Source organism: Musca vetustissima, unplaced genomic scaffold (assembly GCF_032173495.1).
Source record: "Musca vetustissima isolate MV318-11 ecotype Yass unplaced genomic scaffold, APGP_CSIRO_Mvet_v1 utg22268, whole genome shotgun sequence".
NCBI classification, from domain to species: domain Eukaryota; kingdom Metazoa; phylum Arthropoda; class Insecta; order Diptera; family Muscidae; genus Musca; species Musca vetustissima.
The window spans coordinates 24715-35471 of NW_026881512.1; the positions used below are offsets into that span (position 1 = coordinate 24715).

General features: G+C 34.6%; 1 non-coding gene across 1 annotated transcript; it reads right to left on the reverse strand.

Annotated features, from left to right (window-relative positions):
* Positions 1-3833: 3833 nt before the first annotated feature.
* Positions 3834-3906, reverse strand: Trnaa-agc (transfer RNA alanine (anticodon AGC)). Its single transcript has one exon. It is a non-coding gene; the product is annotated as a tRNA-Ala (tRNA).
* Between the last annotated feature and the right edge of the window lie 6851 nt (positions 3907-10757).

Here is a 10757-nt window from a genome sequence, read left to right on the forward strand (position 1 = left end):
AATTATAGGCGTTGTCCTTGACCATAATTGAAACTTCATGGAAAATTGCAAAGCGATCAGCGCCATATTTCCGCACTCTAATGTGGTAATGGGTTACTAAATAATATCTGAATACGTAAGCACCTGTAAATATTTAAGTGTAACTTCCACTTCCGAATAGGTACATCAATATATTTGATATAAATTTAAAGGTCAACCACTCCTCTTGGATATACTATCAACTTATCGGGTCTATATACTTCAGGAGTAAATATATAAGCCATAGAATTAAAATATTGTAATTTTTCACAAAAAAGTCTGAGTCCATTTGAACCGCTAAATAATGACCGCAGACATACTTATTCTTTGGCCCGATCCCCTTCTTCATGTAAAATTTCGCGATGTTCGGACCATAATTGCGGCCTCTGGAGTGACCAGAAAAACCGACAAAAATTAAGTATTTGGTCCATTTCATCCCCTAAATAATAACCGATCTTTACCAAAAACAATAGGGTCTTCATTGGCCAGAATCCATCCTACATGCAAAATTTTGTGAAGATTGGTCCATAACTGTGGCCTGTATCGCGTTTACAAATTATAATGGACAGACGGACGGACACACATGTCTAGATCGATTCAGCTAGTAGAGATATGACGGTATACTTAAAGGTGGGTCTAGGGCCAATATTTCGAGGCGTTACAAACTCTTGGGGCTGCACAAAGCTATAATACCCTGACAACATAGTTGTGGGTATAAATACTATTCTACATTCACAACTATAGATTACAAGTAATTGCCACATGTTTGTTTGAGTCCTTCCTGTAGTTAGTTTATGTAACTTGATTTATTTTACCGTCTGATGTTTTACTGTAGCCGGAGTTTCCCTACATCACTAACCCTCTATAAAAACGTTCTACTTAAGTTATGGAAAGGTGACCTGGGGGTTAAGAGTGGCGTTGGGAAGGATCGAAAAAATAATGTAGGGTAATCTGTATATGGGACCTACGTCCAAACTTTGACCTAAATTGAATATTTTCTGAAGATATGCTTGGCACAGAGATAGAAATGGTATTAATCAGAATTTTTGGCACGCCGGGATTTCTGAACGGCACGGTGTTTTTCCTGGCCAAATTCTATTTTTTTCGGCACAGATTTTTAATTTAAATATGGTATTCTATAGTAGAAATATTGAAACGAAGTAAGCCAGAAAATTAGTTTACAATACCAAAAGTTGTGGGCGTGACAATCTGTTTAAAACGACAATTGTTCACCAACTTCTGGAAAACGAGATGTCTATTTCTCGAAAACTATTGAAGATTTCTTCCTAAATAATTGAAATACCGTGTCCGCTTGTCTGACTATTAAAATCACGATAGAGATCGCAAAATTTAACACAGAGCTCTGAAATTTTGCACAGGAATTGCTAGTACTCCTAGGATATTTGGTATTGCAAATGAGACATATTGGTTCACGTTTTGGTGTAGCCCCATATTATGGAACCCCCAATATTCGATGTTTGAGTGATTTTAAGTATGTTAATCATCTGAATTGGCCTGTCAAATTTCACTATCAAAAATTATCAATATCGGTCCCGTTTAGGTATTGGCCCGTATGTCCGCAGACCCACTATTCGGTATTCGGAGAATATAAATCATATTTTTTACGTCTTTGTCGGTATGTTCAAGGTCCATTCATAACATGAATTTTCTCATAGGAGCCCCATTAATTTTAGATATTTTGAATGTCATCCTCATGGAGGATTGTATGAAAATTTTGGCCGGGCTGAACTGAACATCGTTTTTAATTGTTAAAATTCCTAAAATACTTTCTGCGATAAAGTTTATTGCTCTTAAATAACACGGAATGCCAATTAAAGTCCCTTTTGGGGGAGATTTTGGCTAAAACCTTAAAATTGGAAAAACAAAACGGAACCTTCAGGATCTACATTGAACATATTCTTCGAAAAAGTGTTATGAATCAGAAAAGTAGTAAAGTCGGACTGGACCGACCATATGATACCCTTCACCACTTTGGGGATATTCTACATATGTTTCCTAACAGACGTCGTAGAAATGACGACGAACTTTGACATGAAATTGAACGAATTTAAATATGCGATATTTATCTATAAGTAAACCGACTGACATTAATTCCAACACATGCCATTCTGCAACCTATTCTAAATTTTGTAAATAGATTTAAAGCACACGCTATTTGATATGCTTCACTGTTTAAAATGTATCAATCAGGCGGCCATTGGCTATTTGGTGTGTATGAATAGGTCGAAATTATATATTGAAGCTAATCTGAACCGATTTCAAGGAAACTTGCTAGATATTCATTTTTATTCATTTCTGTACGCGTATGAGTCTGTATGGGCCTTTAGTGTACCACTTACTTAAAATCGGACGAAAATATATATAAAAGATACAAGTAAATCTGAACAAATTTCAAGAAAACTTGACACACGAAAGGTTATATTGTATAGGGACATTGTACAAAATTGTGTGCCGATCGGCCAATCCTTGGGTATTTAGTGCACACTTTAAATTAAATATATATTGAAGCTCTATCTAAATCTGAACCGATTATCACGAAACTTAGCACGCATCATTCTGGACCTAATTCAGTATCCTATGCCAAATTTCGTGCAAATAGAAATATATATAAGCACTTTGGAGCCCCATTTACCTAAGATCGACCGAAATTATATATGGCAGCTATATGTAAATCTGAACCAATTTTCTCGAAACTTGGCACACATCTTTCTGGGCCTATTTCAGTACTCTATGCCAAATTTCGTGCAAATCGAAAGATATATAGTTTCTTTGGTACACCATTTACCTTAAATCGGACGAAAATATATATGTGAGCTATATCTAAATCTGAACCGATTCTTCCCATTTTCAATAGGGTTCGTCAATAGGTTCTAAATTTTCCCATTTTCTATAGGGTTCGTCCTTGGGCCAATTAAGTGACCTGTGCCAAATTTCATCCAAATCGGATCATAAATGCGACCTGTACTTTGTTAACAAAAATACATGGACGGACATGGACGGACGGACATGCATAAATCGACTCAGAAAGTGATTCTATGCATATTCTCAAAAGGAACCATGGGTTTATCTCGATTATTTTGCCTGTTACAAACATATGCACAAAGGCATAATACCCTGTACCACACTGTGGTGAAGGGTATAAAAATATGACTACACTACCGTCTCACTACGCGATTTCCCGTGATGTATATTAAAACGAAATATGACACACAATGGTTTAAATACTTCAATTTACTTTATTTGTCAATTCCCGACACGAATCAAGTTCTAACAAATGTCAACATAGAATGTGTCTGAATATCATTCACCAAATACTTGCAACATAAAAACTAAAAAAGACTCCACAAAATCAAACATGCATACAATCAAATACACACATGACATGATGGTACTGCAACTTCAAATTGAAAATTAAATTTCGCCATAAATAAAACTACAATCAATAAATATAAAATACACTTTTTAATAAAAATTACTTTGCAATAGAAAACTAAATTGACAATAAGCAGTATCAAAATATCAACGAGAGCTTTTTTTATAAAACAAATAAATATAAATAAAAAAATTATTTATGTGCATAATCAATGATGATTTCCCATTTTGAAAAAACAATTTGACAGGCAATATATCAACAACATCGATGAAATAGAGAAGCGATGCACAAAGTTCAGGCCAAACTGTTACTCCCACAGTAAGGTGGAGCTAGCTATCTATTCAATCAACCAAAAAGCTAAAATAATGTTTTTCCCATAAAAAATAGAAACAAAAAACAATAAATAAAAAATATTTTGAATTGGAGATGCGGGGCATCGATCCCCGTACCTCTCACATGCTAAGCGAGCGCTCTACCATCTGAGCTACATCCCCACGATGAAGTGAGTGTAACGATGTTAGTTGCCCTTTTAGGGTATTTTCGTTGTTTTCTGTGTATGCATAGAATAGTTTATGTTGTTTGGCGTCCCCCTTCCCCCACTCTTCGCCCTTACACCCACAATCTATAAACGCACATAAATGCCAACACTCAATCGGTCATATGTTTTTAGGGGGGGCTAACGTGGATATTTTGCGTATCTAATTTATTGACCAGCCGAATAGTTTTGTGTTAAGGTGAATGTGTGTGATAGGTGAGCAAAGTGTTGTTGTTGCTGCATTACGGCCCATCGGCTATTTAGTCTCCAATAAGACAAGGTGTAAACTAATTGATGGTGTATGTTTGGAATTCTTAATGATATCTTATGTTGTGTTGCGGGGGGAATTGAATATCTCTGTACACACATTTTTGCATGTATGTATGTTTATATGGTAATGCCGTTTTGTGGGAGAAAAAAAATTACATTTATGCATCACATAAAGGTTGGTTAAAACCGATACAAAAATCTGGTTATTCTGTTCAAAAAATTAACGATCGGATCTGTATCCCATTAATAATTCTTATTAACGTCTGGCCTAATTAGATCTATTTGTATTTTAAACTAATTCGACAATTGTTTATTATCTACAGTTTATTTGAAAAGAAAAGTGTAAACGGATGATGAAAACCTTATCGAAAATCTTATGAGCGACATTTAGAATACTTGAAGATGGAACAATTTCTTCTTGCGGCATTTAGTGTACGATTAAAGAAAATATGGATGAAAAAGACCCACATGGGTTGAAGATAGAGTGATTAAGGGCCACATATATGTAGGCCCGCTGCTTTTTCGGTATATTGAAGATCCTAGCCGAATTTTCCATCCTATAGTTTTCTGGGCCCTTATTTTTGTACTTCGTATTCATGACAATAATCCTAATGGGACCATTTTTTTTTGTCAAAAAACACAGTTCCTACATAAAGGGCCCCACCGTTTTTATATATTTTGAATGCACAAACCATTTTGGAAGGTATAACAAATTCGATACAACGGAAATCTTGGGCCCTTATTTTTTTACTTCGTATTCATGACCATGTTTTTTTGACATAGTCCCCACATAAAGGGCCCTCACCGTTTTTATATATTTTGAATGCACAACCCATGGTTGAAGGTATAACAAATTCGAGACAACGGAAATCTGGTCGGACTGGGTATATAGTCGGAAACCCTTCACTACTATTCATTATAGTCTCATCTTGATACGTTGTGCAAAAGCCAGATAAACTTTGGGTATTTAGTACACAAATTACATAAAATCGGACGAAAATATATATAGGAGCTATATCTAAATCTGAACCGATCTTAAGAAACAATATTCCAGACTTAATTCAGTACGTTTAGGGCACCATTTACATTAAATCGGACGAAAAAACATGCATGAGAGCTACATCTATATCAGAACCGATTTTACCCAATTTCAATAGGGTTCGATAGGGCTGTGCCAAATTTCATCCAATTCGGATCATAAATACGACCTGTACTTTGTTTACAATTTAACATGGACAAACGAACGGACGGACATACATAAATCGACTCAGAACTATGTCATTTCCTTTTGCTGCTACAAACATATGCAAAAAGACATAATACCCTGTACGTTGCTTTGGATCAGTATTTGCAGGAGATTAAGATGTTTGTACTACCAGGTGTTGTGTTGTTATACCCTTCACCACACTGTGGTACAGGGTATTATGTCTTTATGCATATGTTTGTAACAGGCAAAAGGAAACGAGATAGACACATGTTTCCTTCTGAGAATATGCATAGAATCACTTTCTGAGTCGATTTATGCATGTCCGTCCGTCTGTAGATGTTAAATTGTAAACAATGTACAGGTCGCTTTATGATCCGAATTGGATGAAATTTGGAACATTTCACTTATATGGCTCAAAGACGAACCCTATTAAAATTGGAAAAAATCGGTACAGATTTAGATATAGCTCCCATATATATTTTTGTCCGATTTAAGGTAACCAAAGTCCCTCTATATCATTCGATTTATTCCAAATTTGGCACAGAGTACTGAATTAGGTCCAGAATAATGTGTGCCGTATTTCAAAAAAATCGGTTCAGATTTAGATATAGCTCCCATATATAGTATCGTCCGATTTATGGTAAATGGTGCCTATATACCTTTCGATTGATGAAATTTGGCATAGAGTATTGAATTAGGTGCAGAATGATGTGTGCCAAGTTTCGAGAAAATCGGTTCAAATTTAGATATAGCTCCCATATATAGTTTCGTCCGATTTAAGGTAAATGATGCAGCAAAGTTCCTATATATCATTCGATTTGCACGAAATTTGGCATAGAGTTCTGAATTAGGTCCAGAATGATGTGTGCTAAGTATTATGAAAATAGGTTCAGATTTAGATGCAGCTCCCATATATAGTTTTGTCAGATTTTATGTAAATGATGCACCAAAGTCCCTATATACCTTTCGATTTGCATGAAATTTGGCACAGCGTACTAAATTAAGTCTAGAATGATGTATGCTAAGTTTCGAGAAAATAGGTCCAGATTTATATATAGATTTATATATTTATATAGATTTATACATATTTTCGTCCGATTTAAGGTAAATTGGGCACCAAAGTCCCTATATATCTTTAGATTTCGTGAAAATCGGTTCAGATTTACATATAGCTCCAATATTTATTTTCGTCCGATTTAATGTAAATTGTGCACTAAAGAACCAAAGATCGACCGATCCACAAACAAGTTAATATAACCTTTCGTGTGTCAATTTTTCTTGAAATTGATTGAGGTTTACCTATAGCTCCTATATATACTTTTGCCCGATTTTAAGTATATGGAGTACTAATGACCCACTGCTAGGGCGATTGGCAAAACGTACTGAAATTAATATAAATTAATCTCGGCCAGGTTTCCTCTAAATCGGTTCAGATTTAGATATAGCATGGCTTCCATATATAATTTCGACCAATTCATGTTGAGTGTAAACCAAATAATCAATGGGTGCTTAATTGATGTTACATTTTAAACAGTGAAGCATACCAAATAGAATGCGTAAAGTTAGCTTAAAGTCTATTTACAAAGTATGGAATAGATTGCAGAATGGCATGTGTAAAGATTGATGTTAGTCGGTTTACTTATAGATAAATATCGCATTTTGAAGTTCGTTCAATTTCATGTCAATGTTTCTTCGAAAAGACGACATCTGTAAAGATACATACGTAGAATATCCCCAAAGTGGGATAGTCGGCTCAGTCTGACTTTACTACTTTCCTTACTGGTTAACAATGAATTTGCCAAAAAGTGGAATTAACCCGTGATTATCACAACAATTCAGCAATGAACTTTACCAGAAATAGTGGACTGATATTCCCCATTTTTGAACTTAAACTAAGTTCGGTAAAAATATTACAATGTGCAAAATTTGAATGAATCCGAGAGTTATTGTACGCACCAGCCTGCCAGACAGACTTAGCCCAAAGAAACATGTGGTCTAAAACTAATATTATAATATATTCATTAAAATAACTAATATTTTGGAATACCTTTATATGGGGGCAACCCTGAAATATGTTTTTTTTTTTTTTGAGGCAGATTTTCCGCTTAATGCGGAAAAAACCACCATTCATTGTTCGGCTGTGTTTGTTTTAGCATCGTTATCCGCCTCTCTCCCTCACTTGGTGTTTGTTATTTTTGCCGAGTTTCCACTTACTCTATCGTGACTATTTCCGCATGGGTGTTACAAAATTCGCATATGTATTTTCCAAATTATTTCGATAAACCATAAATGCTAAATACAATATATACGGGCATTTCACATGGAATACCCTATATGGGTCTTCTAGATATATCGTTTTCTTTAATAAACGTGAACTACAGCTGATTTTTTTTTTTTTTTTTTGTAAAAGTTGTAAGCGTTAGAGTAAGTAGAGTCAGAAAGTTGATTTCTGAGAGGTTTGCCATCGTCAGTATTAGGTATATTTCTATCAAGTTCGATATAACCAAATTAAAATATATGAAAACTGAAAGTGGGAGCCAAATAAATATTTTGTTATGAACTTATTTATTAAAAACTAGCAAAGTGCCCGCTACTTCGTATGCGAAAAGGGAATACAAAAACATATTTCATATGGAAATCGTGAATACTGTATAATTTGTTGTACTATAGTTCCGAATTCCACCTCTATTTCTACATCTAATATCATGTTTATTACCATTTAGTACTCTTCACATACATAAGCACTATTTTCCGAAATCCATTTTTTTTATTTTATTACACAGATTAAAACCAAAAAAAAAAAATACATATGGGAGCTATATCTAAATCTGAACCGATTTCCACGAAAGTTGACACACATCATTTAGAACAAAAAATTAAGTTTTCGGTCCACTTCATGCCAAAATGGTTATCTGATCATCACCGAAAATTAAAGGCATTGTCCATGACCATAACTGGAACCTCATACAAAATTTCAAAGCGATCAAGGCTATATTTCCGCCATCTAATGGGTTACTCAATAATATCTGAATACGTAAAGCACCTGCAAATTTTTGAGTGTAACTCCCATATTCGAACAGATACATCACTATATTTGGTATCTATTTAAAGGTCAACCACCCTTGAAAATTAAAATGCGTTTTCTAGGCGTTAGAAGCGTTTAAAGACCTTAAAATGCCTTTTTAGACCACAGAAAATTAAAATGCGTTTTCTAGGCGTTAGAAGCGTTTAAAGGCCTTAAAATGCCTTTTTAGACCACAGAAAATTAAAATGCGTTTTCTAGGCGTTAGAAGCGTTTAAAGGCCTTAAAATGCCTTTTTAGACCACAGAAAATTAAAATGCGTTTTCTAGGCGTTAGAAGCGTTTAAAGGCCTTAAAATGCCTTTTTAGACCACAGAAAATTAAAATGCGTTTTCTAGGCGTTAGAAGCGTTTAAAGGCCTTAAAATGCCTTTTTAGACGACAGAAAATTAAAATGCGTTTTCTAGGCGTTAGAAGCGTTTAAAGGCCTTAAAATGCCTTTTTAGACCACAGAAAATTAAAATGCGTTTTCTAGGCGTTAGAAGCGTTTAAATGCCTTAAAATGCCTTTTTAGACCACAGAAAATTAAAATGCGTTTTCTAGGCGTTAGAAGCGTTTAAAGGCCTTAAAATGCCTTTTTAGACCACAGAAAATTAAAATGCGTTTTCTAGGCGTTAGAAGCGTTTAAAGGCCTTAAAATGCCTTTTTAGACCACAGAAAATTAAAATGCGTTTTCTAGGCGTTAGAAGCGTTTAAAGGCCTTAAAATGCCTTTTTAGACCACAGAAAATTAAAATGCGTTTTCTAGGCGTTAGAAGCGTTTAAAGGCCTTAAAATGCCTTTTTAGACCACAGAAAATTAAAATGCGTTTTCTAGGCGTTAGAAGCGTTTAAAGGCCTTAAAATGCCTTTTTAGACCACAGAAAATTAAAATGCGTTTTCTAGGCGTTAGAAGCGTTTAAAGGCCTTAAAATGCCTTTTTAGACCACAGAAAATTAAAATGCGTTTTCTAGGCGTTAGAAGCGTTTAAAGGCCTTAAAACGTCTTTTTAGACCACAGAAAATTAAAATGTGTTTTTTAGGCGTTAGAAGCGTTTAAAGGCCTTAAAATGCCTTTTTAGACCACAGAAAATTAAAATGCGTTTTCTAGGCGTTAGAAGCGTTTAAAGGCCTTAAAATGCCTTTTTAGACCACAGAAAATTAAAATGCGTTTTCTAGGCGTTAGAAGCGTTTAAAGGCCTTAAAATGCCTTTTAAGACCACAGAAAATTAAAATGCGTTTTCTAGGCGTTAGAAGCGTTTAAAGGCCTTAAAATGCCTTTTTAGACCACAGAAAAGAAGCGTTTAAAGGCCTTAAAATGCCTTTTTAGACCACAGAAAAATTAAAATTTTATTTTATTACACAGATTAAAACCAAAAAAAAAAAATACATATTTAATTTTCTAAATCTAAAAAGGCATTTTAAAGTTGACACACATCATTTAGAAAAAAAAATTAAGTTTTCGGTCCACTTCATGCCAAAATGGTTATTAAGGCCTTTAAACGCTTCTAACGACTACACAACGCATTTTAATTTTCTGTGGTCTAAAAAGGCATTTTAAGGCCTTTAAACGCTTCTAACGCCTAGAAAACGCATTTTAATTTTCTGTGGTCTAAAAAGGCATTTTAAGGCCTTTAAACGCTTCTAACGCCTAGAAAACGCATTTTAATTTTCTGTGGTCTAAAAAGGCATTTTAAGGCCTTTAAACGCTTCTAACGCCTAGAAAACGCATTTTAATTTTCTGTGGTCTAAAAAGGCATTTTAAGGCCTTTAAACGCTTCTAACGCCTAGAAAACGCATTTTAATTTTCTGTGGTCTAAAAAGGCATTTTAAGGCCTTTAAACGCTTCTAACGCCTAGAAAACGCATTTTAATTTTCTGTGGTCTAAAAAGGCATTTTAAGGCCTTTAAACGCTTCTAACGCCTAGAAAACGCATTTTAATTTTCTGTGGTCTAAAAAGGCATTTTAAGGCCTTTAAACGCTTCTAACGCCTAGAAAACGCATTTTAATTTTCTGTGGTCTAAAAAGCCTAGAAAACGCATTTTAATTTTCTGTGGCATTTTAAGGCCTTTAAACGCTTCTAACGCCTAGAAAACGCATTTTAATTTTCTGTGGTCTAAAAAGGCATTTTAACGCTTCTAACGCCTAGAAAACGCATTTTAATTTTCTGTGGTCTAAAAAGGCATTTTAAGGCCTTTAAACGCTTCTAACGCCTAGAAAACGCATTTTAATTTTCTGTGGTCTAAAAAGGCATTTTAAGGCATTTAAACGCTTCTA